The 4851-nt window shown below is 46.9% G+C and overlaps 1 non-coding gene across 1 annotated transcript; it reads right to left on the reverse strand.

Annotated features, from left to right (window-relative positions):
- Window positions 1–1060: 1060 nt before the first annotated feature.
- Trnas-cga (transfer RNA serine (anticodon CGA)) lies at window positions 1061–1135 on the reverse strand. The gene has a single exon. It is a non-coding gene; the product is annotated as a tRNA-Ser (tRNA).
- Window positions 1136–4851: the final 3716 nt, after the last annotated feature.

Raw genomic sequence — 4851 nt, forward strand, 5'->3', positions numbered from 1 at the left:
CTGCACGGCGCCAAACACGCATACGACCATCATTGGCACCAAGGCAGAAGCGACTCTCATCGCTGAAGACGACACGTCTCCATTCGTCCCTCCATTCACGCCTGTCGCGACACCACTGGAGGCGGGCTGCACGATGTTGGGGCGTGAGCGGAAGACGGCCTAACGGTGTGCGGGACCGTAGCCCAGCTTCATGGAGACGGTTGCGAATGGTCCTCGCCGATACCCCAGGAGCAACAGTGTCCCTAATTTGCTGGGAAGTGGCGGTGCGGTCCCCTACGGCACTGCGTAGGATCCTACGGTCTTGGCGTGCATCCGTGCGTCGCTGCGGTCCGGTCCCAGGTCGACGGGCACGTGCACCTTCCGCCGACCACTGGCGACAACATCGATGTACTGTGGAGACCTCACGCCCCACGTGTTGAGCAATTCGGCGGTACGTCCACCCGGCCTCCCGCATGCCCACTATACGCCCTCGCTCAAAGTCCGTCAGCTGCACATACGGTTCACGTCCACGCTGTTGCGGCATGTGTTAAAGACTGCGATGGAGCTCCGTATGCCACGGCAAACGGGCTGACACTGACGGCGGCGGTGCACAAATGCTGCGCAGCTAGCGCCATTCGACGGCCAACACCGCGGTTCCTGGTGTGTCCGCTGTGCCGTGCGTGTGATCATTGCTTGTACAGCCCTCTCGCAGTGTCCGGAGCAAGTATGGTGGGTCTGACACACCGGTGTCAATGTGTTCTTTTTTCCATTTCCAGGAGTGTATAAGAAAGGCGGGGCTGGCCACGTGAAGATGATATCATTGACAAGAAGAGCGTGACTTGGGTATAGTATGATTATGCTGTAATATGCGGTACAAAGTATTTATATCTGTTACCCATAGTAACCTGAATTAACACCAGATGATTTATTTGTGTTCCGTTATGTCAAACAAAAATGCATGGAATGAAACTTTCACCATTCCCACAATCTGATGAATACTGAATACGTGGTCCGTATCGGAGCAAAATCAACATATTTTAAAGTAATTTAGGGAATGAAACTTCCTGGCAGATTAAAACTGTGTGTCCGACCGAGACTCGAACTCGGGACCTTTGCCTTTCGCGGGCAAGCGCTCTACCAACTGAGCTACCGAAGCAATACTCACGCCCGGTACTCACAGCTCTACTTCTGCCAGTATCTTTAGGGAATACCCCAAAGGTATTGTGTTTCCCAGACTGTATACCAAATTACGTTGACGGATCTGAAAGAAGTTTTCGGAAATGGGATTAACTTTCAGTGTGCAGGATGTTAGTCACAACGTTCAGTGGCGAGTTTTTTTCCTCAGTGGTAGTGGGAAAAATTGCAAAACCTGGCTAATGGAATTAACAGTGTAATGCGCTGAGAATAGGTGTTCACGTCAAAACGCAGAGAAACGTGAGTAGTGGGTGCTAACATGAAAGAAGCACTCTGTCCTCAGGCCACAAGTTGCCCACCGGGACCATCCGACCGCCGTGTCATCCTCTTCTGAGGATGCGGGTAGGAGGGGCGTGTGGTGAGCACACCGCTCTCCCGGTCGTTATGATGGTTTTCTTTGAGCGGAGCCGCTACTGTTCGGTCGAGTAGCTCCTCAATTGGCATCACAAGGCTGAGTGCACCCCGAAAAATGGAAACAGCGCACGGCAGCCTGGATGGTCACCTACCCAAGTGCCGGCCACGCCCGACAGCGCTTGACTTCGGTGATCTGACGGGAACCGTAGTATCCACTACGGCAAGGCCATTGCCTTAACATAAAATTATCATCAGTACTGGGGCCTTGCACTAGACGAAGCAAAGGAAATCTGTTACACTGAAAGCAAAATGAAAGTAGCGTGCGGGGGTTAAAGACGGAGACTAGCACGGGCAACGAGGGATTTCTTCTCCAAAGGAAGTATACTAGTATAGGCCTTTTTAAAAATATTGGCAGACAATTCTGAGAATACATGTCGGGATCGGAGCATTGTGTGGAAGCCTATCACGGGCTGTGGGAAAACGGGGATAGAAATTGTTAAACCCAGCCTAGTTGTGAAACATGTGGCGTCTAGGAATCTTGCTTTCTCGGAACGCTAGACAACATTCAGACAAATCGTATTATTGAGTTTTATTCCAAAAGGAAAAGTATACAATACTTAACCTTCAATATTACACAGAAGTTCGCAAGCAACGGGCAGCAAACAATCCGAAGTAGCTGCTATACAGGTGCCTAATCTTGAAGCTACTATAGAACTCGCTAAGCTGGAGGCTACTATTCGACTGGACCGCAACATACCGGGCGCAGCGCTTATATCCTCTTCACATAGGGGCTGCTGCTGTCGCGTTCTCATCCTCAAGGGAAGTCTGGTCAGCGTGCGATTTGGTGACTTCTCACAAACATCTCGTTCCCGAGTGGCATGCCGGAGTTTGACTTTACGCCGTGACAGAAATGATGTCCACCAGCTGTATTCAGAATTGGTTTCTCATCAGACGATCTGAACGCACTGGATGTCCAGTTCGAAAACGCATCTACCGAGTTATATGAAAATTTGAGAAATGAATAAAGTTCCGATTCCATCTCAGAAAGCTACCTTAGGTCCTACAGTTGTTTTGTGCCTGCAACGGGTAACTCATCTCTGTTTTCACTTGTTTGCCTCTAAAAATCTGAAGTGCTGAATTCCATGATTCTGAAATAAACCACAGTGTGGCTATCTGCGTTAGGATTTTTAAGCAGCTTTCAGTGAATGCGAATTCTGTTATCTTTCAAAAATGCAATTAAGTGTCCACGCAGTAGTGCAACGCACAGTAGTGCAGTAATGTTGCGATTTGCATTCAGACAGTAAAGATGCACATAGTGAAATGTTTGCAAATGGAAGAAAATTTTAAGTTGAAATTGTTGTGTCGGCTACTGCGGGAATCAGCGCCGATACAAGGAAGGAGAAAAGCTGCGATGGCCGAGAGCAGTTTCAAATGTGTGTGAAACCTTATGGGACTTAACTGCTAAGGTCATCAGTCCCTAAGCTTACACACTACTTAACCTAAATTAGCCTAAGGACAAACACACACACCCATGCCCGAGGGAGAACTCGAACCTCCGCCGGGACCAGCCGCACAGTCCATGACTGCAGCTCCTTAGACCGCTCGGCTAATCTCGTGCGGTGCCGACAGCAGGAATATAAACTGATGTGTAGATATCACGTGCAGATAAATATAACACTTTACTTCCCAAACGAAAAGAACTTCTCCTGTTCCTCCTGTGCCTCATACATACTGTCACAATTACTCTCTGCTGGTATTCGCAGAACGAAGGTTAGTTAACGACTTCCTATTTGCTCATTACTGATGCTCTCGAAGTATGCGACCGAAATAGGGCCGACTAGTGATGGGCCGCTGGTTCAGTCAGTCAGCGTTGACAGGGGGCGCTGAACTCTGTTTTCCTGGAGGTGTGGCGCCGGCCTGTCTTTCAATTGGCGCGTGAGTCAGCGCCTTTTGGTATCGTTTCGTGGCTCTACGGTGGTCGGCGTGCAGTTGATGCTTTAGGACTGCATATTTCCCCATATTCTCCCTCCCCCCCCCCCCCCAGCCACAGCAGCCTTCCAAATGAATGCCGGACATTTGCCACACTTGCCCCTTCGCCAGGTAGCGATCCCTCAGGTAAGGGATGCCCTTCCTTGTACTACTTCTGTGTCCGCTTTCAAACCGCCGTCTCCACATCTTACTCGATACGACCAGTACGTAAGGGACCTTCTCCTTCGACATCTTGGCCAAATACAGAGCTTCTTTTCCGAAATCGAAATATTTATAACTTTTGGGAAACGAAAGCAATACCGATGATTATGTCAGTATGTAATTAGTTCTACCAAGTATAAGTATAGATTCCTCTGTCTGTACGGTAGCTTCCATTCACACTTACTGATTGCGATGGAAACAGTCCATCGCCATGGGAGCAACAAGAAAGGAACGATGTAAAGAGAATGTGAAAGTACGCTAATCATTTCTTTTTGATCACTGCATTTGTGCATACTTTAATTACTACAAATGCATGCCCAAAAGACAACAAGGAAAGAAGAAATGAGTATTTGAATGTTTGGAAAGAAGAACGACGTACTCCATATTAATTTAGTCTCTAAAATGCGATATCCCGTGGGGCGAAACATTAGTTAATAAAGTGTAGCGTGACAATGTTCAAAACATGACTGAAAATACGTTCACTAAATACAGGTAAGAACATCTATGACTGACATGTCATCTAAAGTCGACGTACAATTTTAAAATGTTAGAAATAAGGAAATGAAGTAATACAGAATCCTATGCTCGTAACGTACGTTGTTCTACATTGTTTAGCTCTGGTATTTACAGGGTCACAGAGCAAGAATCCTAGGTTTTGGAGGGAAAAGCCGTAAATGCAATGATCTGCACTACAACGGAAACAAGAAGCACAACTTAAGGAAAAATAATGTAATATGTGTTCCAGCTCACAAGCGGCATTGAAGCAGATAGTTCCTGTGACTTAGTATGGGTAGAGGTTCTATTCGACAACCAGAATAAATTAGTAGCTGGCTCCTTTTACCGACCCCCGGTCTCAGATGAAACAGTTGCTGAACAGTTCAAAGAAAACTTGAGTCTCATCACAAATAGGTACCCTACTCATACAATTACAGTTGGCAGTGACTTCAATCTACCTTCCGTATGTTGACAAAATACATTTTCAGACCTTATTGTAAATAGAAAACAACTTCCGTAATTGTTCTAAAGGCTTCTATTTAAATAATTTTGAAGAATTAGTTCACGAGGCCATTCAGATTGTAAATGGTTATGAAAACACACTTGACCTCTTAGCCACAAATAATCCTAAGCATCGCG

Source organism: Schistocerca cancellata, chromosome 5 (genome assembly GCF_023864275.1).
Source record: "Schistocerca cancellata isolate TAMUIC-IGC-003103 chromosome 5, iqSchCanc2.1, whole genome shotgun sequence".
NCBI classification, from domain to species: domain Eukaryota; kingdom Metazoa; phylum Arthropoda; class Insecta; order Orthoptera; family Acrididae; genus Schistocerca; species Schistocerca cancellata.